At 40.0% G+C, this 24,758-nt stretch overlaps 1 protein-coding gene across 14 annotated transcripts in view; it reads left to right on the forward strand.

Annotated features, from left to right (window-relative positions):
- Positions 1–24,758, forward strand: part of SRCIN1 (SRC kinase signaling inhibitor 1) — a 588,125-nt gene that overhangs the window by 163,905 nt on the left and 399,462 nt on the right. The window contains exon 1 of one of the 14 annotated variants that reach the window (XM_073683444.1): positions 18,329–19,050. The exons of 12 other annotated variants lie outside the window; for them this stretch is intronic. The gene's annotated coding sequence lies outside the window, so the exon portion shown is untranslated. Of the gene's footprint in view, positions 1–18,328; positions 19,051–24,758 lie in introns of those variants that run through there. One more of the 14 variants, XM_073683453.1, reaches the window with a different exon arrangement.

The raw sequence follows: 24,758 nt of genomic DNA on the forward strand, positions 1-24,758 counted from the left end.
AGAAATAAAATTGAAATCATTTTGAGGGGGAAAATAACAAAACTAAAATAATGTGGTTGCAATAAGTGTGGACACCCTCTTATAATTGGGAATATGGTTGTGTTCAGAATTAGACAATCACATTTAAACTCAGGTTAAATAGAAGTCAGTACACAGCTGCCATCATTTACAGTGATTCTGATTAACCCCCCTAAAATGTTGCTGTTCTAGTAGAATTTTCCTAACATTTTCTTAGTTACATTTTACACCAAAAGCCATGGTCTGTAAACAGCTTACAACACAGCAAAGGGAACTCATTATTGAAAGTTATCAGTCCATAGAAGAGTAGATTTTTTTTTACAAGGCATTAGATATACTATGGAACACTGTGAAGACAGTTATCAAGAAGTGGCTTCAATTTGTAACAACTGTGACATTATGTAGGACTGGACGTCCCTCAAAATTGGTTCAGAAGGAGGCTGCCAAGAAGCCACAACAAAATTAAAGGAGCTGCAGGCAATTTCTGGCAAGTACTTGTTATGTACAGCAAGTGACAATAATCTCACCGTATTCTTTATGGGGTAGGGTGGCAGGACAGAAGCCTTAACTTACATTAAGTCTGCCAAAAGCATGTGGGAAAATGTGCTGTGGTCTGATGAGACCAAGTTTGAACTTTTTGGCCATGATTCCAATAAGTATGTTTGGCACAAAACGAATAATGTGCATCACAAAAAGGACACTATACCCACAGTGAAGCATAGTGGAGGCAGTATGATGCTTTGGGGCTGTTTTTCGGAAGCTGGAACTAGGCCTTGACTCAAGGTAGGGTGAATTATAAACAGTTCCAAATGTCAGTTAATTTTGAATCAAAATATTCAGACCTCTGCTAAAAAAATGAAGTTGAAAAGGAACTTCACCTTTTAGCATGGAAATAACCCTAAGCATACCTCAAAATCTACAAAGAATGGCTTCACTAGAAGATTTGGAATAACCCAGCCACAGCCCAGACCTAATTATAATTGAAATCTGTGGGTTGACCTGAAGAGGGCGCTGTACACAGGAGATGCCCTCACAATCTGACAGATTTGGAGCACTACTACAAGGAAGAGTAGGCAAAGATTGCTAATTCTAGCTGTGCCATGCTGATAGACTCCTACCCAAAAAGACTTAATACTGTGACAAATTCAAAGGGTACTTCAACACAGTATTAGTTAAAGGGTGTGCATATTTATGCAACCACATTATTTTAGTTCTTTATTTTTCTTTCTCAGAAAGGTTTCAGTTTGGTTCTCAATGAATTTGAACAGATTATGGGTGACATTAAGGCTATGTGCCCACGATGCAGAAATGCTCCGGATTTTTCCTGAGCATTTCTGCATCTCCCTGGCGGAAAAAAACACATGCGGATTGTACATGCGGATGGTACATGCATTTTTCCTGCCAGGGACAAGCGGATGTGAAGCGTTCTTCACTTGCATTTCCGCATGCGGGTTGACAAGCGCTTTCCAAGCGATTTTAGCATCACTTGGAAAGTGCTTGACAACTTGATCACACTATATAAATCCATGCAAACAGCATGGATTTATATAGCGTGACCGTAAAGAATGGTTAAAAATAAAAAAATGAATCTATGCTTACCTTCCGATGGCCCCTGCAGTCTTGCTTCGCTCCGTTCTCCCTTGCTGGCAGCTCGCGGTACACTGCACTGAAGGACCTGCCGTCACATGACTATGACGTCAGCGCAGGTCCTTCAGTCCACCGCGATCTGCCGGCAAGGGAGGACGAGCGCAGCGGGGGCCATCAGAAGGTAAATATAACATTTATTTTTTATTTTATTCTTTTTTTCACAGGTTATCCTGTCCTCTAGACCCGGGTACCATCCGCACATTGAAATGCGTGGAATGCGCATCTACATATGCAGTGATGCAGTGATGCGTTTCAATGCAAGTCAATGGCGACGAAAACGCAGCGCTTCCGCAAAATAATTGGTGGTGCTGCGTTTTTTTCCGCAATGATAATCCGCAGCGGAAGTTTCCACAGCATGTGCACAGCACATGCGGATTATCATTGGGGGACATGGCAGGCCTTCTACCATGCATTTTTTAAGCGTTTCTGCAGCATTTTTGCCACTGCGCACGCATCGTGGGCACACAGCCTAAATGTGGAAAATGTTTTGAAATTACTCTTTTTTTGTATGATTTTTTTTTTCATTTTTTTGTATATGACAAATACCTGAGGTGTGTAGACTTTTTATATCTGCTGTACTTGTTTATTTGATTTGAAATCCATCAGGTGATTATTCTTGTATTGCACAAAAGCTATATTTTCATGCAAAAGTTGCAGCATTTTGCTACCAAAAAGGGCAGAATACTCAGATACAAAGTAAGTTGCACTTGACCCCAAAATAAGTGGCACTATCCTACCTAACACAGATCAAATTAAGTGAAGGGCAAGAGCTTGTACAAATATGAATACATTCTTAGGGTATGTTCACATAGCATCTTTTAGATGTCAGTGTACCCACATAATTTTTGAAGCAGAAGACATTTCAGGAAAACGCAGAGAGTGTGCTTTTCTGAATCTTCTTGGATGTCTTATGCTGCGGTTTTGCCGCCAATGTTTTTTATTTTAAATTCCATATATAACATAGTGACAGCTTCCAAGCGGAAGCCACCAGATGAATGGACCAGTCGCTTCTTTTAGCTGCTTCACAGCTTTCAAAGCCTGAAATGGTTGAAAGAAGTTACAAAAGTTGCAATGCATTCACAGCATGTCATTTTGACATTCCTGTGCATATATTGATTCCTTTTGGTGTTTTTTTTTAGCACTTTTATAGGTGGTTTCTAGGAGGAATCTGCCTGACAAAGATGTCATGTGCACATACCCTTAAAGAAGCACTCCTCCCATTAAAATTTTTATCCTCTTAATATATTGCAGTCATCATGTTATATTGCACTGTGTACTTACAATTGCTCATTATGCCTTTCTACCTAGTTAATTCTTCTCTTTTTTATTAGGTCAATGACATCACATGATTAAAAACTGACTAGCTGAATCCTTTTAAGCTCTATGTAGAAACAGAAAGTCTCTTTTCCATGTATGAGTCATAAGTCACTGCAAAAGTCACTATCAAGGAGGAGGAGAGAAGTTGGGTCAGGAGTTGAAGAGGGGGAAGACTCATGCATGGAAAAGAGACTTTCTGTTTCTACATAAAGCAGAGAAAGAAGAACTAACTGGATAGAAAGGCAAAATGAGCAATTGTAAGTACACAGAGCTATATAATATGACTGCAATATATTAAGAGGATAAAAACTTTGATGGGAGGAGGAGTGCTTCTTTAAAGGCAGTACAAATTTTATGAATATTTTGGGCTGTCAACAACAGTGTTTTTGAATAATCTTCCTATGTATCCATTAATATAAATACGTGTCACTATGGCTATTATGTTGCTGCATTACATTACTTTCTGACAGGATTTTGTTTGCTGCCTTCACTATCATTGTTTTGATTTATGACATAAATACAGTCTTTAAGAAAATCATATTTTCTACGGAATATATCCTTAGAAACATAATTCCTCTTCTGAAAAGTAAATGTTGCAAACCGTTAGCTCATTTACCCAAATTACTCCAAGATCCTTACAGTGAAAGCTATATTTTCTGTGTTTTTCGAAACTGAAATATCACATACTGCCAAAGAAAAATAATAATGAATGATTTTAAAAAGTGGGAGGTTATCTAAAATAATTGGATTCATTTGTATTCTTGACTGTTTTCCTTATAGCATGAAATCTTGAATATGAATGCAAGCAAAACGTCCAAATGTATTTTCTTCTTCACAGCTTTCGATCTTTGGAATGATCTTTGAAGCTTGGCCATTATAATGATTATAGTTGACTAATAACCTCAATTGTCTCCCCTGCCCTATGCAATCAGAACCCTGTATTCTTGATATATATATATATATATATATATATATATATATATATATACATACATATCAAGGCTCCAAATTCCACGCAAAATCAAATTGTATTACTAGGGTATGGCATCACTTTTATGATCAATAGATTGGACCTAACAATGTGACACCACCTATCCTGAGAATGAGGGGGGTGCTGGTGTGGTCTTTCTAATTTTTCCCTTTCTAAAAGGGATGCTGTGCTACATCAGTGCTGTATTTCCTTCATTCTCAAATGTTGAACCCTCACCAACAATAAAGTGATGGCATATTCTAGCAATACAGCATCACTTTATGAAATAGGAAAGCCTCCTTAAAGGAATCTATAACCAGGTTTTTGCCACCTAAACTGAGAGCAGCATAATGTAGAGACAGAGACCCTGCTTCCAACTATGTGTCACTTACTGGTCACTTACTGGGATGCTTAGTGTAGTTTTTACAAAATCACTGTTTTATCAGTAGGAGATTATCTGTAGAAGACTAGTAAATCTGCTGCCTGTAGTCTTCCATATTCATGAACTTTGTATAACCACATGCCCACCAATGATTGGCAGCTTTCTGTCTATGCATAGTACACACAAAGCTGCCAATCAGTGATGTGGGCGGGGTTATACAGAGCTCAGCATTCAGAGAACTGCTAGATTTACAGCAGAGAAAGCAGGGATTTTATCAAAACTGCAGAAAACTGCCTAATAAGTGATCCATCACTGGAATCAGTGAATCATGCTGCTCTCAGATGGGGTAGAAAATCCTGGCGATAGTTGACAGGTTCCCTTTAAAGAAAAAAAAATGGCAGCTTTTGGCACGTTACACATAATTTGGAGCTGTATCAGAGCTATTTATTAACATGGGCTAATTTTTTTTTTAGATAAAATGCTCACTTTTTATTTAATCTGTTGTATAAAACAGGCCACCCTAAAAACAATAGACCAAATATTCCTTAAATCCTGCAATTTAAACCTATTTCCTTTCTATTACAATGGGTTAATGTTATTCCAATTCTCGTTTTCGATGAACACATCTCACCCCTATTTCTTAGTGAAGAGGAAAGATGCTCTTGACTGTTCATGCACCGTCACCTACATCTATTATCTCTTCTGCTCACACACTGGGTTAATGGAAAGGTGGTCTTCTTGCTGACCCTCTCTGTTGGCTAACCCTATTCAGCGGATAAACTATTATTTTCCTGTATTTTGGCTGATATCTGTTAATGTAGAACCAATTTCTACTAGAATCTGGGTCTTAATATTATGGAAAGAGCTCCTTCTTAGGTCTTGGTTTGTAGAGACTTTATTCAATCAAGAGGCATCACAGCACAGCAGGAGAACACATATACAGCTAATATACTGTACATAGCAAGGTCTATATACACTGGAACCTATGTACTCAGGGGCGTAACTATAATACCTGCAGGGGGTTGCAACCGCACCCGGGTCCTGGAGTCTAGGAGGCCCAAAAGTTCCCTTTGGCCCATATGAAAAGGCTATAATTATTATTATCATCTCTGCGAGATTTTGTATTGGGGGCCCAAGTTTCAAATTACACCACTATATGTACATATCCTATGCTAAAAGTAATGGTGCAGTAATTTTAAAGAACATTGCAGATGAAAAGCCTTCAATGTCTATTAATGCATTGGACCAATTTAATCAAGATTTGACAGACAGCTTAAAAAAAGACTTTCACTTTTGGAAATGCTCTAAATGCTCTAAAATACCTAAAATAACAAACTCACACACCCCTGTTCCAATGCCAGCCTCTTGCCACTGCTCAGGCCTCAGTGTTTTGGCTGCATCACAACTGTAGCAATCACTGAACTCAGCGGCACGTGTCGACCAAGACGTCATGAGCCACCAAGCTCAAGGATTGGCTACAGTGGTGATGCGCGCTGACGACGTGATGTCACCATTGCAGCCAAAACACTTACCAGAGCAGCAGCGGGGAGTCAATTTAGGACCCCAGGAGAGTGGTCTATATGTTATTTTAGGTACTTTAGAGTATTTGAGGTCCACTTTCCTAAAATTGGAAAACTCCTTTCACATATTTTCAGTCCATTTGTGAATTCGAGTTAAAAAGTTGTCTTTACTATTATTTTCAGTAACATTATACCAGCAGTATAAACCTTCAATGTACGGGATATTCGACCATTCCCATGCAGGTAAACATATGGGTAACATAATGTATTCACGTGTGCCAATAATGTTTTTACTATCACCTTGCCATCATATTTACTAGTATGTGTTGTGAATCTGGCACATGGTTACAGATGTGTCTCCACGGACCATATGTGTCTAACGTTGCATCATCTTGTGCCTGTCACAGCTGTGAGCTCAGGAAGAAAGTGCCCTCCGTGCTTGTTAATTAACACTATATATGCCTTTGAGGTAATCTCTGTGGCACATCGAGAGACTGCCCAATGTCTCTCTTTTTCTCTTTGGCCTGTCGTCACCTATACTGGACATTTGATGACTTCACTGCCTGTTCCATCATCTTGGTCACAGGAGATTTTCCACATCCAGGAGCGCTGCAATATCTAGTGGGGGAATCAAAATCCCTTTCTAGCAATGCTGGTCTTGCAAAATCTAAATGGAAATTTGGCCTTGGAGAATTGATGCTAATTTATTTTACTGGCTTGTGGTATGTCCTCTAGCATCCTTTAAACCTTGTCTCAACTCCTTCTTAGGTAATTGGGTTTGGGGCTTTCTGCTCTTTTTTCTGAGTATACAGTATTTGCGATAAAGTCAGAATGTAGAGTATGGGTGGCAGCAATACATTGAATGAGGTCCCTGGTTATATTAAAACTTTCATGTGTACACAGAAATTTGTTTTCCAATGTGCTAAGTTGTGTTTTTGATTGAATTTGTAATATTTTTTAAAACAATAAAAGCTGGAGATCATAGATCATAGAGATAGCAGCAATCAATGCAGAGTAAAAGTCTACAAACCCTAGTCACAAGTCACACAGTCTCCAAGGAGACATCAGAGAGTGACAAGGGAGTTTACTCTCTCTTTTCTGACATTCAGTGGTGTAATCCTGTCTATCTAGTCTCCAGCAAAAATATAGGCCTGCCTATCAAAGTTGAATCATGTTATCGCACTTGAAATATCAATGCTGCAATTCTGTGTGGTAGGCCGCAATCTCAGTATATGTTAGGTCCCATTCACATGTCCGTGTTGCCAGTATGTGCAGTATCGGTGAAGAAAAACATTATTACCCATTGTAACATATGGTGCTATTTACATGTCTGTGTTTTTACACGTCCATTTTTTTCCAGCAGCATGGATGACAAGGCCCAATACAAGCCTATGGGTCCGTGAAAAACATGTACAGCACACAGATGACATCCATGTGTGATCTGTGTGCTGCCTGTGTGCTATCCATCTCTAACATTGCAAAGTATAGGAGAAGCTTTGTCATTTATTTATTTCTTTATTCATACTGGAAAAACACTGATGATAAAAACAGACACATGGACAACACACTGATGACACCTGAACCATTTTTTACGTATGTGTGTAAACACAGACATGTGAATGAGGCCTTACAGGGCATCCCTGGCTGGGGTTTCCCTTCTTGAGGTGGTACAGAAACACGGACTTGACATAGTCTTTTTTTAGAGAGGCATAGAGTGGCATTGTCACACCAGGTGTGGGTAAGACTAAGTGCAACGCGAAGGGAAGAGGGGGAGGAAGCCCAAACACTAGGGAAATGGGGGAGTGGAGACCACTACGCAGATCTAATGACACCCTGCCTACCCTACCGTCCCTATATTGGTTCCACACCAATCACCGAGCAGGACCCTAAATCCTGTATATCCCTAGAGCTTGGCCCTAGATAGGGAGGGGGAGGAGTGAGCACTGGTCAGACCCCACTACAAACTAAAGACAACAAGGTAGACAAACAAAGGGGATTAAGTTAGCTTGAGCAGACACCAGAGGAGTAACGCCAACTGTCCTCCAAGAGCACCAGAGAAGAAGCCAGCCAACAGCTAGTGCTCCAAGCATGCACAAAGGAACATAGAAGTATCACTGGCAATTGCCTGGAGCAAACAGAGTTTTTAACTCCCATGCAAGGGTGTGTTAATCAGCAGCAGGAGGGAGGTCGCCACTGGGTCTTAAGGGAAGAAGGATTAAGAAGGTGCCTGCAATGCTAAGCGCAGTGACCTTCTACAGCCAGATCCAGAACAACTGTCTATTACACCTGACACACCCGGGCCGGTATCTTTGTTCGCTTCATGGGTCATTTAAACATTTCAGTGACAACCTATGTACAGGCTCTTTATAGACACTTCTTCCACACAGGCCTCTCATAGCCACTTCACCACAATAGCACTCATACACGCTCTAGCAACTGTCTAAACCTCTCACTCCAGGCAAGTTCTTCGGATTGTAGTCTCTTTCTTCAGTAGGTCTTTGCACCGACTCACATTTGTACCTCAGGACCACGTCCCTACAATGACTTAATCCTCGTTCACAGTATGGTAACTACTGGGGCACAGCTCTCCTCACCTAGTGTCCTAGTTCTAGTGGTGATCACTCGCCATTCTCCTGGCAACTAGATATCTCACTTATTCACCACCATAGGCCTCTTTATTTTCCCCGACTCGTGTCACTATGGGGGCACCACTCTACTAAGGTGGTCACTTCCTTTACTCCTTACAGGTGGGCACAGCTTCCTCTACCTGGGACTGTCACAATGGTAATCTCCCCCTCTCAACCTGTGGGAACATACAACTTAAGATGTATAATTTATCCATTTACAAATTGTGATTTGTCTGAGGTAGGGTACCTTCTACTTTCTCCATGTGCCCTCTGCAACTGATCCAAAGTGTTGACAAACGAGCCCCTAAATAACCTAGGCTACCACACTATCCACCCCGTCTCACTTCAATCATCAATAGACTTGACCCCAATCTAACTGGGCTCCTTCAGTGCTGGTAAGAGTCAGCACCTTCCACAGACACATACAATACACATAATGCAATGATAATAAATGAGCTGAGAATAAAACATAGACAAGTGCACTAAACATAAGTCCAGATGGGGAGCACCAATTTAAAGGGCCAGTCTCTCTTGCAAGAAGGTTAACTGGAACACTACTTTCCAACCCTCTTACAAGCCGGACATTTGGACTAAGCCCACGTTCACACGTTCTGTATTTGATCAGTATTTTACATCAGTATGTGTAAGCCAAAATCAGGAGTGGAACAGTCAGAGGAAAAGTATAATAGAAACACGTCACCACTTCTGTATTTATCACCCACTCCTGGTTTTGGCTTACAAATACTGATGTAAAATACTGACCAAATACTGAACGTGTGAATGTGGCCTAAAAGTGTGGATCAGATCAAACTCCAATCTCTGTTTTAAAAAGGAGGAATGGTGTAGTCAGTAGTGACCTTTAAGATTTATTCATAGATAGTGGTAATGACGATTTTTTATTTTTTTTGCTAAAACTGCCAGAAAATTGCAAAATGTTTTAAAAAGATTTCACACACATTTTATGGTAGGCACAGAAATATACTGCAACATGGCACTACATCATGGTCTTTTTTTGACATCACTAAGGAAAAACTCGTTTTTTTTTTTTTTTGTTTTTTTTTAAAGGCAGCTTCTGCGGCTGATAGACACCAAGATGACATTTATATTGCAGTTTGGAAGTCAGATCCATATAACAGTATATGGTCCCATTTGACCTTTGCTTTATACTCTATATTTATGGCATTCCTTGATGGGGGATCAGACCACTAAGATTGTAGCAAGCTATTTCTTTTTCTTCACCGTCTTACAATCTGCAGCATGTGATGACCACTCGAGTGAGTTTCCATAAGTGTCTTTTTCAACATGCAGTATGGATCTTGTAGTTAAAATTAAAGGCATTTCCCAATATACTTAATTAACCCAAACTTAACCTAGTTCTGGGGGTAGCAAATTGACAGCCAGTAAATCATACAGTTGTGTCTACAGCTCATTCAAATGAGCTGTCTGTAATATAGTTCTAATTGTGGACATATTTTTTTTACATGATGCCATAATTTTTCATTCTAAGATTCACACTGCCTGTAAAAAAAGAAGAAAAATACTACTGGGAAACCCTATTTAAGGACAAGTAATAAAATGCTCAGTTCCCTCACAGCCATACATCCTAGTAGATAAGGTTTGGATATATTGCATGTCAGATATTTTCTGTACTCTGTTATTGACTGTTAAATTTGTTACATACCGAGCATAGAAGAACAATGTGAAATTTTCTGCAGCTTTTACTTCTTTCTAGCCTGTAAGAGATCAGAAAAACGGTGCAGCAGCTCAGCTGATACCACCCACATGAAAAATTTCCTATAGTCCGGGGCCTAGAGAACATGTTGTGCTGAATGACACATCCCTGAGATTCACAAATGGCAGGCTCAGACAGAATTTCAGAAATAACAAAAGCTTGTCGGTACTATTGCTGAGCCTTCCAGCAATTGCAGAACTTGTATACTTTATGTTATTGGAAAATAACAATCTTTAGTTTGTTTTTTTATAGGATACTGTAAAAAATTTTTTTACATAAAAGTAATAGGACATTTTTTACTTCAATTCTTGCTACAGTTATTACCGTTTAAGGGCAGTTACTTTTCACACTGGAAAATATGTGCACTTTGTTCCCTTTATTAATGTATAAATAATAATAATAATAAAAAATTGTCATGTACTTACTCAGGTTTTGTTTGCTTAATCCCTAAAGGAACCGAGATTTTTTAGTTTTTTTCTTCCCTTGTTCCAAGAGCCATAACTTTTTTTATTCTTCTATCAACAAAGCTATACAAGGGCTTTTTTTTTTGCAAACGAGTTTTAGTTGTGAATGACACCATTTAGTTTATCAAACAATGTACTGGAAAAAGGGAAAAAAGATCAAAGTGCAATGAAATTGCAAAAAAAACACCACAATTTCACCATTGCTTTTTTTAGGTTTTGCTTTTATGGCATTTATTATGTGGTAAAAATTTCCTGGCATGATTCTCCAGTTCAGTATGATTATAGTGATACCAAACTTATCCAAGCTTATTTTAGTGGTAAAAAAAAAATCAGAAATTTGTATAAAAAGTTTTGGGGGATGTGTTCCTATCTACTAAGACCCGTAACTATTTTATTTTTCACAATGAAGCTGAGTGAGAGCTTTTTTTTTGCCCCCTGATACATTTTTATTGATATGGTTCTTCAGCAGTCCCCCAGCTGCTGTGGTGACCTATCGGTCCCTTCAGTCATGTCTCTGGGGGCCTATTTTAGTTGGTGTGCGTATGCATTGGCAGTGGTGTCACTTAAATGTCACACAACCAGCATCCGCCTGGTATGAAGTAGGCTCGGCTACTGAGCCAGCATCATACTTCCCTTGGAGACCTATTATGAAAATATATGTCAAAGGTAGTCAAGGAGTTAATATAAAATTTACATGAGTGTTATACCCAGAGGCATAACAATCATGGGTGCAGGGTAAAAAATCACAGATCTGGCTGCAAAGGAAAGTTCTCCTTTTACTTGCTAAAGTTTCACTAAATATTTTATTTTAAACATAACAGTAAGGACAGAGATAGGATGGGCTTCAAGGGAGTTGTGTAGTCAGACTTGTAGGTATTACTTGTAGGGATCTTACAGGCTTCAATCCTACAAAGAATATATTTGTTGTCTAATTTTGTACCCTCTAGTAAGGGAGGAAAAAGTTCCCTTTAAGGCCTCATCCAGAAATCTATGTTTGTTCATTTATGCTTTGGATCCAGGTTTCATCAGTGATTTTCACATATGGAAGACCCCTGGTCAAAATTACTGTTATTGTGAATAGTTATATTTTTTCATCTTTTACATTTTAAAAATTGCAAAAAGGAAAATGGGTCGATGCAAAAGTTTGGGCACCCTTGGAGATTTGTGCGCTCAGATAACTTTGACCAAGGTTTCAGACCTTAATTAGCCTGTTATGGTTATGGCTTGTTCACTATCATAGTTAGGAAAGGACAGGTGATGCAAATTTCCCAGCTTTATGAAAACCCAGCCTCCTCTAACCTTGTGGCACAAAACAGCAGCCATGTGTCAAACAGGCAATGCCTGCATGTGTCACGGCTGTTAGCAGCCGCGGTGACAGTAGACTAAATGCCGAGCACGCCAAATTACTCGGCGAGCACTCGAGCATGCTCGTCGAAAGGGTTAATGAGACATACTCGCTGAACACTAATCCTAAACACACACCAAAATCCACAATAGACTACCTCAAAAGGCGCAAGCTGAAGGTTTTACAATGTCTCTCACAGTCCTCTAATCTGAACATCATTGAAAATCTGTGGCTAGACCTCAAAATAGCAGTGTATGCAAGACGACGCAGGAATCTCACAGAACTGGAAGAATTTACCAAGGAAGAATGGATGAAAATCCCTCAAACTAAAATTGAAAGACTCTTGTCTGGCTACAAAAAGTGTTTACAAGCTGTGGTACTTTCAAAAGGGGGTGCTACTAGGTACTAACCATGCAGGGTGCCCAAACTTTGGCATTGGCCCATTTTCCTTTTTGTAATTTTTAAAATGAAAAAGATGAATATATACAGGGTTGTCTAAAAGTAGGCGGACAGAAAGTGTAATAAGGTAATGAAGGGGGAGATTTATCAAACATGGTGTAAAGTGAAACTGGCTCAGTTGCCTTTAGCAACCAATCAGATTCCACTTTTCATTCCTCACAGACTCTTTGGAAAATTAAAGGTGGAATCTGATTGGTTGCTAAGGGCAACTGAGCCAGTTTCACGGATCTAGTTTTCACAGATAGATCTCCCCCAAATCTGTTTTCTTTTCAGATAATTCAGATAACACATAATGGCAAATAATTTAAATACAGATCAAAGAAAATGGATTTTAACACAGTATGAGAAATCTCAAAATGCTGAAACCGTTAGAGCAAATTGGGTTGAAACATTTGGTACTCAAGACCCAAAGAGACAAACCATTTACCGCATTCGTGACAAATTCAATGCCACTGGCTCAATCCTTAATGCTCCAAAAACTGGACGACCAAAAACAGTCTGTACAGAAGATAATAAACAACTTGTTGCTGAAACATTTGTTCAGAGTCCAAAAAAGTCCACAGAAGAGCTTCTTTGGAATTGGGAATTTCACGAGCTTCTATCATGCGAATCCTGAAATCTATTGGGTGGAAAGCTTATCGTCCACGTCTAATTCATGGTTTATTGGAGGATGATCCAGACAGGCGGCTGCAATTTAGTAAGATTATGCTTAACAAAATTGAAGAAAATCTAGTAATTTTAGATGACATTATGTGGAGTGATGAAGCTTCTTTCAAATTATCCGGCCATATTAACAGACATAATTGTATTTACTGGTATAATGAGAACATGCATTTAACATTAGAGCAACAACTAAATGAGCCTGGTGTCAATGTTTGGGGTGGTATTTCAAGTTTTGGTGTTTTAGGACCAATATTTTTTGATGGAACAGTCACAGGAGATAAGTATCTCGAAATTCTAATGAATCAAGTTGTTCCCCAGTTACAGCAACAGCCTAATTCAAATGACCTTTATTTCCAACAAGATGGGGCCCCTCCACATTATTCAAGAGTAGTCCGCGAGTATCTTGATGAAACATTTCCTAATAAATGGATTGGCCGAAGAGGCCCACTTGATTGGCCGGCACGTTCACCAGACTTGACCCCAATGGATTTTTTCTTTTGGGGACTACTCAAGGACAAACTTTATAGTCGAAAACCAAAAAGTGTCAGTGACTTGAAAAATTACATAAGAGATGCATTTCAAGAAATTAATACCCAAAGAGACTTGTGCAAAAAAGTTTGTCGAAGCGTAACAGGCAGACTTCAAAGCTGTGCAAATTGTAATGGAAAACAGTTTGAGCACCTGCATTGATAAAATTTAAGGGCTTTTGTATTATTGTTCAGAATAAAATTTAATTGTCAATGTTATGCTTGTGTTAGTAAATATAATTTTATATATAAATCAAAATAAATGTTATTATTTACTGGCCACCTACTTTTAGACCACCCTGTATATATATATATATATATATATATATATATATATATATATATATATTTTATTTTTTTTTTTTTTTGCCTAAACTACAAATGAAATGTGTAATTTTTAACTTTAGGCCTTTTAGAGATCATTTCATCTTCAACTGTAGACAATAATAGTAATTTTGACCAGGGGTGCCCCCATTTTTACATGCTACTGTATGAGTCTGAATGAGGTGTAATATAAAGACGAGGGAGTTGTATAATTGGCGACCAAGTATCAAAGAATTTTTTCACTTTTGTCTTTTTTTTAGGGATGCGTCAACCGAGTCTGTTCATTGATTTCTATTTTTTGCACTATTTCTGTTCCCACCGTGGGAGGTATCACGTATGCATCCTAACAGTGTTTGGCAGCTGTTCTGCCTGGTGTGCAGCAGCATCTTTCCAAGCTCAAAGTTAGATCAAGCGCTACACAACTCCTTTAATAACTACATAATGGTCCCATAAAAATAGCTGTATATGGGGGTGTGAGATAACAAGTACCGTATGTTGGAAGGGTAGAATTAGGGTGCATTTATGCTAAATAGCAATGTCTGTAAATACAGGCCTGGGTGTATTTAGCCTGGTTAAAGCCATCAATTCGTAATGACTCCATAAAAATCTATAGATTTATAGTCTATGAATCTGATAATCTATTTATTATTGATATGATCTGTTCAACTTTAAGGGGCCGATTCATCAAGACTGGCGTAGCGCACACTCGTGCTATGCCAGTCTTGATGCAGTACAGGATTCATTAAGAAGCACCTCCTGAGAAACTTAACGAAATCTATACCTCTGCTGAGTGGCATGTGCCTCTATGCGCCGTGCCAAAAATGCTATTCCAGTCACGGACTGGAGTAGCATTTCTGGCTTTCAAAATGCCCGCATTTTTAATAAATTTGACTCCCTGCCCCAACTCCACCCCAGCTCCATCCATTCTGGTAGAGCTGATTCCATCTGACGAGAAAACGCCAAAAGTCGCAATTTTTTGGTGCAACTCCGCTTTGCGCAAATATGTTGCCACTTGCCAAAGATTTTCTGACAGATTTCTGGAGTAAAAGTTTGATGAATCGACCCCTTAACTTTTATTCATTAGTCTTTTATATGGCTAATTAGAATGTTAGGTGAGGATAGATCTATGTTGTGTACACAGAACATCCCTCCAATACCAATGTCTTGTTGTACAATATGTCCTTGATCTGTGAACTTAGTCAATTAGGAAGCCCTCCTCATAATGCAGAGCATTTACCAAAACTGTTCTATTCTATCTGTATTTCGAAGAGGGTTAGTTTTAGAGGCGGTGTCTCATGTAGACAACCTCTGTCCATGTTAGGTCACAAGCATTTAGCAAGCACTCTTATTATCTGGAACCATCTACATGAGCAGGAATGTACACGCATTTCCCATTCTGGCAGACTAGAACTATCTTTGTATTACATGGATGATCATTCTTCTGAATGGACACCATATAAGACTAAATTAAACAAAATACAGAGGCTGCATTTTAATGACAATCTGTCATCAGGTTTTTGCTATGAAATCTGAGAGCTGCATGATGTAGGGACAGCAACCCTGATTCCAATGATGTGTCATTTACTGGGCTGCTTACTGTCATTTTGATAAAATCCCTGTTTTCTCTGCTGCTGATCTAGCAGTTATTTGAATGCTGAGCCCTGTATAACCTCAACCACACCTCTGATTGGCAGCTTATACACCGTATATTGACAGAAAGCTTCTAATCAGTGGTGGGGGCGGGGCTACACAGAATAGGAGTAGTAATGGCTACAGACAACTAGTCCACTAGTGATAACCTCCTGTTGATAAAATACAGATTTTTTTAAAACTGCAACAAGAAGCCCAGTAAGTGATATATCGCTGGAATTATAATCTCTGCCCCTACATTATGCTGCTCTGAGATTACATAGCAAAACCTGCTTACAGATACCATTTAAAGGGTGGTGTCCCTGGTTTCACAACAGTCTTAAGCTTCTAGTTTGAATGCAAAAGCTGTAACTGGACTTCTACATATTATTTATAATATTGGTATACTGATATACAGTGGTGTTAAAAAGTGTTTTCCCCCTTCCTGATTTCTTATTTTTTTGCATGTTTGTCACCCTTAAATGTTTCAGATCACAAAACAAATTTAAATATTAGACAAAGATAACACAAGTAAACACAAAATGCAGTTTTTAAATGAAGGTCTTTATTATTAAGGGAAAAAGAAATCCAAACCTACAAGGCCCTGTGTGAAAAAGTGATTGCCCCCAAAACCCATTAACTGGTTGGGCCACCCTTAGCAGCAACAACTGCAATCAAGTGTTTGCGATAACTGGCAATGAGTCTTTTACAACACTCTGGAGGAATTTTGGCCACTCATCTTTGCAAAATTGTTGTAATTCAGACACATTGGAGGGTTTCCGAGCATGAATTGCCTTTGTAAGGTCATGCCACAGCATCTCAATCGGATTAAGGTCAGGACTTTGACTAGGCCATTCCAAAGTCTTAATTTTGATTTTATTAAGCCATTCAGAGGTAGACTTGCTGGTGTGTTTTGGATCATTGTCCTGCTGCATAACCCAAGTGTGTTTCAGCTTGAGGTCACAAACAGATGGCCGGTGTATGTAATGGGTTTATGTCCCATTACATCAGGCATAGAAGTAACACAGCATTTCAGAAAACAGCAAAACAGCCCCAGCCCATCACAATACCACCACCATATTTTACTTTTGGTATGATGAATGCACTTTTTGACACAGGGCCTTGTAGGGTTGGATTTCTTTTTCCCTTAATAATAAAGACCTTTATTTAAAAACTCCATTTTGTGGTTACTTGTATTATCTTTGTCTAATATTTAAATTTGTTTTGTGATCTGAAACATTTAAGTGCGACAAACATGCAGCAGAATAAGAAATCAGGAAGGGGGCAAACACTTTTTCACACCATTGTATAAGACAGAGAGACTTTTTGTCTCTCTCTACATCCACGGTGTGACTGTAGACTTCATCTCTTATGGTTAAGCACTTGTTCTTCTGAAATATTTACTACTGGAGATTTTAGACTTTGATTAAGCTTTATCTTCTTTGGCTGAACTTCTCTGCATAAATCTCTGTTAGGGCTCATTCAGACATCAGTTTTTCTCAAACAAGTGCTATCCATGTTTTTCATGGATAGCACTTGTACTTATGATAGTATATAGGTTATTTCACATATCCAATTTTTTCCTTGGACTGAGTGGTCTGCACAAAACCACAGTCGATTTTTCGGATCAAAATCACCAATGCAAGTCTATGGGTCAGTGAAAATACTGGACCACTTTTTGCCGACCTCTTGATAGGAGAACATAGGAGAAGGTTGAGAAACCTCTTTTTTCCATCCAAGGAAATCGGACGAAACTCTGAAGGTGAAAACTGACACACAGTCCAAATACTGATGACACTCTGATCGAAAACACTGACAAAACTTGGACCATTTTTCATGTATGAGAAAAATCACTGACGTCTGAATGAGCCCTTATTTATAGCGAGGACATAATTTGCCTTGACCTCCACAACTGAGACTTATCTAACTATAGAGTTGATGGATGAGCAGGTATCTACTGTGGCATTTCTAGGCCCCAAACATAGAACCTTGTTTTGGCTTCACATCTTCCCTATTAGCTTATACACCTCTTTTGTTCACTTACAATATCAAATGCGCGGCGCGACCCATATTTTATTGTGCAAAGGCGCAGATAATCTGTCTCTCCACTGCATTCAATGATCTGTATGTTGGTGAATTATGTTGATGTATGTTCTATAAACATGGGGAACCGGTCATACAATGTTTGTCACCAATTTGCACCTTGGCTACATAGCACCAATTCTCTTGTGACACAATGTTGGCAGAAAACTCCAAAAATCATGGGAAACGGAGACAAAAAAATGAATGTTTATGGCTAACTGTAGGTTGTGACGTGCAATTATGCTGTACGGTGAAACGTGATGTCAGTACAGGATGACATACACCCTATAGCAATCCATAGCCGATGCGTTGTCCTGGTTGACAATGTTGCTGCTGTTTTTTTACTTTTTTTACGGCTAGTAATATATATACATATCCAACATTTGCTATCTATGTACTCTGGTATGAAATGTGCAGTGTTTCTAACAGCCTGTTATTGCACCACATAATGGTGCATGGGTTAATACCGTATGCTGCACACCTCTCTGCTCGCTCGATACATGCACTTGCTGTATTACAGTCAGTATTCTCAGGATGCCATGAACTGTGTTGAATTGCACACACTAGATTGCAGCCCCCATAGAGATGGGGGAGGTAGGGATGGTACAGTGCAGTGTAGAAGAGGTACTCGCTGCATCTGTGATTCCTCCATTCTCCTGAGGCAATGTGTGTGTGTGCGCGCCTGGACTCGGCTCAGCTCCTGATGAATAGCAGCAGAGTGGATTCTGGCTTTGCTGCTGCTCTGTATTATTTCACACTCTGTAGCTGGGAGCTTTCTCGTCTCATTCATTCCTGGCTTGCTTTTTGCAGAGACTTATTATTACAATATTATTTGTCCTTTGCATTGGCTTTAACCTATTTTTCATGCTCTGCTTACTGTCGCCTCGTTCATGGTCCATCAGGGGTCTGGGTCGACTCTTGAAGATTTACGGAGCTGCAGCAATAAACTGTGTTGAAGGTTCGGCTACATGATTATTTCATCAGTTTTTGGATGGTATTTCAAGGATCCTTGGATGTCTGTCTACACCGTCTTGCCTTCTCGTGCATGCTGCCTCTTTTCCTGGTTTCCGCCAGGTGATCAGACGATCACAAGGTCCTTTCAGGCTACAGCTTGAATTTCCTTCCTAGGAGAAGACAGGACATTTAGGAGAAACATTATTCACATGGTCAACAGGGGTTGAAGCCAGTAAAGAATTATAATTAGTCAAACTAAACCTTGTTACTCTCTGACCGGGAGCGGTTGGCTGCAGGAAAAATGTGCTAGAGAAAAACGGGAGATAAGAACAGGATGATCTATTCAGATAATCGTCCATTCCATCCTGTATCACCAACCTTCTGCCAGAGGTAAGAGTCGGATGGTTCATGTGGGATCCCTGGATGGTGATGTATTGGCTTGCAGCAAGTGATTCCTCAGCATCTCCCCTTCAGCTGGACTTTATGCATTATGTAAAACCTTCCTGCATTCTGTGCTGGTACTCTGTGGACTGAATGCAGATGTGATTTCTGAAAGAATTGCTGCTTTATATTTCTGTGTTTTGGATTTTGCCAGGAGCAATGTTTTACAATTGGGGTGTTTCAGAGCCAAAAAACACAAGCTGGTTAGATTGACACATGGTGGCATTACTGCTAAGAATCATATAAAGGTATAGGGTCTTCATTAAAGGTATGGATGTCTTTATTAAAGGCATTGGGGTCTTCATTGAAGGTATGAGTGTCTTCATTAAAGGCATGGATGTCTTCATTAAAGGCATGGGTGTCTTCATTAAAGGCATGGATGTCTTCATTAAAGGCATGGGTGTCTTCATTGAAAGTATGAGTGTCTTCATTATAGGCATGGATGTCTTCATTAAAGGGTATCTTCACTGGGACAGATTTACTTACCTTGTGTAATAAGTTAGACAGTGCAAACAAACTTGTCACACCGAAAATGCGCCATATTGATCACAATCATTCTAGATGATACCTGTGGTGCATCTTGAACATGTTTGTCTATCTTTACGCCACTTCTGAGTTTGCTTAGTTTATGATAAAGTTTTGTGACAAAATATTTTAAGTCATGCCCCTTTTCCACCAGGCTGCTCCCCTTTTCCAGTTAGACCACACCACCTTGTTGACCAGGTCAGTTTTTTTTAACAAATTGAGTCAGAATTTCAGCGCATTTAGCTTAGCAAATCTTCGCACCCCTACTTAGTACAGGAAAATAACAAACTCAAATATTTGTGGAAAAGTATTAACAAAAGTAAAGTGCTGTGGAATATGTTGGCGATGAAAGGAAAGGTTTTGTCCTTTCAAATCATCTGAAGACCAGGGGCATTGCTATAGGGGGTGCAGAGCTGGCATTCCCCTGCTGGCCATGTTGCCTTAGGGGGCCTAAAGGCCTCTCTTCCACATGAGAAGACATCACGAGGTAGGCAGAGACCTGCTACACATCCCGCAATGAGGTCAAGTAGCTTCTCGTTATGCCGCTGTTAAACACTGTTGGTCACTTTTACGGTCAGCGTAGAGTCATCCATTACCAGTCTGGATCTTTTTCTGTTATGTCAGATTTTATCTCAGTCAATACCTGAGAAGTCGGATGTTCGATTAGTTGTGACTGCCGAGCACTATATGCATTACATTGTATCATCCTTAGTCCCTTTAAATGGAAATCATTATAAAAATTTCACATAATGTTAGAAAGGACACACATTTCCTGCACATTGATCTCTGCATTGTGGGGCTTCCATTGTGCGGTCTGCCTGCAATCCTGCAGATATATTGAATCATTTTCATTTTGATGTTCCCTCAAAGATGATGTAATGCCACATTATATCGCTCTTTGTCATTATATGCAGCATAAGATATGAAACATAGTTCAAGCAGAATCTGACGCCAATCACCCAGACGTCTCCTTAATACGTTGTCTGCTTAGGACAATGTCTGCTTGTATGTTATACTAGGGCATATGGACCCCACTCAGGGCTGCCCCCTATCAGGCTGACAAAGGCAAGTAATATGAATGTCTCTCTGGCATAGTTGGCACAACCATCTGGCAGTCCTCGTCAGCTAATTGCCAAGGGTGCAATCGACTAATTACGAGGGTTGTACTATGAACCACCCTCCATTACTTATTGATACACAGTGATATTTTGCTACTATGGATATTGAAATAAAAATTCCCCTTTCTTTACAATGTCCATCATTAACATGCTAAGACAGTAACGGTGCCCTGGGAAATGTGATAATCATAGCTGGATAATTAGAAAATTGGATCTAACCACTTTCATTTGGTTATCGATTGAGTCCAATTTGAGAATGAGATTCTTGCACAAATTATTTGTGAACCCACCATATTAATAGCAGTAGAAGTAAAAAGATTAAGTCATATATTAATGCCTTTTGCTGCTTTTCTGCCTTCTTTGACTGAAGAAAAAGTGCAGGACTCTCCTTTGTGCTGTTGACAGGTTGTGTTTGACACTGATCTCTTCCTGTGCACAAATGATGTTCATCAGAGCCCAGACCTCGTTAAACAGTTCATACAATTCATACAAGCGTTACCAGTCACAGGTTAACTAATGTGTTCTGCTGCGCGCCCTCTGCTGGCTGCTCACAATAGCGCAGCCTTCTCCGCAGTGACATTGGCACAATATTAAAATAAGTGCCACTTTCATATGCAACTCTATGCATTTTTAATATGCCAGATCTTTTATATGCTCTGTCAACAGATGTTCACTGGCATATTCTTCACAATATACCCTGTCGTCTTGTCTTAATATTTTCTTCTCTCCGCTTCGAGCTATTTGCCGCTTTTTTTTTATGTGTTTGACATTTTGCTTTTTTTTTGTTCTACTATTTTGTGCTGCGTGTTATTGTCTAGCCTTCACTTATTTAGCTTGGTTTTACGGTCATATGTTTTGGGTGTGTTATGGGAAGGCCTTGGTGTTTTGATCACATCATGGCACCCAAACATCTATGTGAATCAAACACAGGTATTTTTTATCCAGCCTTTCCCCTCATTGCTCACCTACCCTGGCATTTTAGTTGGCCATTTCTTTCATGTAATCTTAATTAGAGCAAAATATACTCTATATACTTAGAGATAAGGGTGTAACTATATTGGCTGCAGCGGTTGCAGTCACACCCACACCCTGGAACCTAAGGAGCCCAAAGGTCCCTTTGGCCCATGTTACAAGACCAATACTGTAAGGCTGTGTGCACACTGTGCATTTTTGGTGCGTTTCCGCTGTGTTTTTTCCACTCGGAAACGAGCCAAAAATCCTAGAGTATCCTAGCTAACCAGCTAATGCAATGACAATCCTGAAGTGCTGTGCACATGATCAGGAATTTTCCTGTCAGGATTGTCATTGTGTTTAAATCTGCAGCATGTACATTCTTTGTGCATTTTTGCTACATTTTTCACCCATTGACTTCAATTGTGTCCGTCAAATCCGCAGCAAAAACGCAGGTATAAAAATATTTGCAGATATGCTGCGGATGTTTGCTACATATTTGACTGACTCAATTCAAGTCAATGAGTCAAAAACATGGCAAAAACGTACAAAGAATTGACCGCTGGAGACTACTCCTCCCATCAGCCTACTGCCGCTCCAGCTGCTAACAGCGAGATCCGGCACCGCTGAGGGGAGAAGTAGTCTCTTCAGCTTGCGCCTGTGCTCAATGTAAAAAAAAAGTTAAAATAAATCTATATTAAAATAAAAAACACTTTATACTCACCTACCGCCATAATCCTGAGTGTCCCATGGTGATCCGATCACCCGGCAGCACTCTATACACTGAAGGAGGGCAATTGCTCCCGGCAGTATATAGCACTGAGCTGCCGGGAGTGAGGTCACTGGAGTTCAATCAGCTGATGATCAGCTGAGAGCTCCAGTGACCTCACTTACTGCACCACTGCTTGAGAATTTTCTGCAGATTTTAACCTATTGAAATGTACATACAGTGGATCTGCATGTACTGACAAAACAAGTGCGGTATTAGGAGTAATGGGATTAGGGTTAATAGGATTAGGTGTTGCTGACACCTAACCCTAGCTTTAGTAATGAAGAGGTGTCAGCCAGAAACCCTCATTACTAAACTTGTAAGTAAAGAGTTAAATAAATACACACACTCTTTATTTGAAATAAAACAGATACATTCTTTAATCATTTAAATTGACCAATATACTAACCCCAGGTCCAACGGTAATCCAAGGGTTAAAGTGATGTCCCACTTTTCTTTTTTCAAATATCTTTATTTAGCTCCAAAAGCATTCATTGCTGTACAAAAACGCATAAAAAAAAATGCATAAAAAAATGCACCAAAGTCACCGCAAAACTCGCTTTTTTGCTGCAGTGTTTTTGCTGCCAAGACATGCAGAAACCTTGCCGAAATTTCTGCAATCAAATACTTACAGACCCATGATACTTAGAGGCTCTGTTGGAGATTTGCTTTGGGGCCCACGAGCTTCATGTTACGCTATTGCATAGAGAAAAGTATTTGTTACACATAGTTACCTATAGACCATACTTTCAAACTTTCTCAGTATGTCCATGAGATACCTAAAAAATGGGAAACCTCCTGAATTCCTCAGCACTAGTAGAACAGAAGCTCACCATCTATTGACAGCACCTGCCAGCGATGCATCTTGATGTCTCATAATGTCTCTCTGATGCTCCCCTACGCTGCAGCCATTGATGTCTAATCCATTCAGAAAGGAGACAGTGTACAGGACATCTATGCATATACAGGTGCTTCTCACAAAATTAGAATATCATCAAAAAGTTAATTTATTTCAGTTATTCAATACAAAAAGTGAAACTCATATATTATATAGAGTCATTACAAACAGAGTGATCTATTTCAAGTGTTTATTTCTGTTAATGTTGATGATTATGACTTACAGCCAATGAAAACACAAAAGTCATTATCTCAGTAAATTAGAATAATTAACAAAAAACACCTGGAAAGACTTCCTAAGCGTTTAAAAAGGTCCCTTGGCCTGTTTCAGTAGGCTCCACAATCATGGGGAAGACTGCTGACTTGACAGATGTCCAGAGGGCAGTCATTGACACACTCCACAAGGAGGGTAAGCCACAAACTGTCATTGCTAAAGAAGCTGGCTGTTCACAGAGTGTTATATCCAAGCATATTAATGGAAAGTTGAGTGGGAGGAAAAAGTGTGGTAGAAAAAGGTGCACAAGCAACCGGGATAACCGCAGCCTTGAAAGGATTGTTAAGAAAAGGCCATTCAAACATTTGGGGGAGATTCACAAGGAGTGGACTGCTGCTGGAGTCATTGCTTCAAGAGCCACCACACACAGACGTATTCAGGACATGGGCTACAAGTGTCGCATTCCTTATGTCAAGCCACTCATGACCAATAGACAACCCCAGAAGCGTCTTACCTGGGCCAAGGAGAAAAAGACCTGGACTGTTGCTCAATGGTCCAAGGTGTTATTTTCAGATGAAAGTCAATTTTGCATTTCATTTGGAAATCAAGGTCCCAGAGTCTGGAGGAAGAGTGGAGAGGCCACAATCCAAGCTGCTTGAGGTCTAGTGTGAAGTTTCCACAATCAGTGATGGTTTGGGGAGCCATGTCATCTGCTGGTGTAATTCCACTGTGTTTTATCAAGACCAAAGTCAGCGCAGCCGTCTACCAGGAAATTTTAGAGCACTTCATGCTTCTGACTCGCCCCCTGGGCCGTGGGGCACGCGGATCCGGGCGATAGGGAGACGTTGGGGGTAGTAGTGGTGGCGGCCCGGTCCCGCGGCTCAGGGTGGTCAGGCCAATGGTAGTCTGCTACGTACTTGAGATAATGTCCGACTACGCCACCCGTGGATTGCGGTTATTAGGAACCGCCGCTGCAAGGCAGTCCGCTGGGGCTGATGATGGGTGCAGCTGAGGTGATGTGACTCCCCACGGGAAGAGTGCAGCCCCAGGGCAGTGTAGTGGATGGTGGGAGTGATGGTAGTGCGAGTCCCGGTGCTGATAGTGCTGGAGGCGCGAAGGAGCACACAGACAACAAGTTACAGTCCAGGGTCTTTACTCACAGTTCGTTTGTTCCGGGTCACTT

The sequence above is a fragment of the Phyllobates terribilis genome, unplaced genomic scaffold, assembly GCF_046119375.1.
Source record: "Phyllobates terribilis strain yellow unplaced genomic scaffold, ASM4611937v1 Scaffold_5__5_contigs__length_657084704, whole genome shotgun sequence".
NCBI lineage: Eukaryota > Metazoa > Chordata > Amphibia > Anura > Dendrobatidae > Phyllobates > Phyllobates terribilis.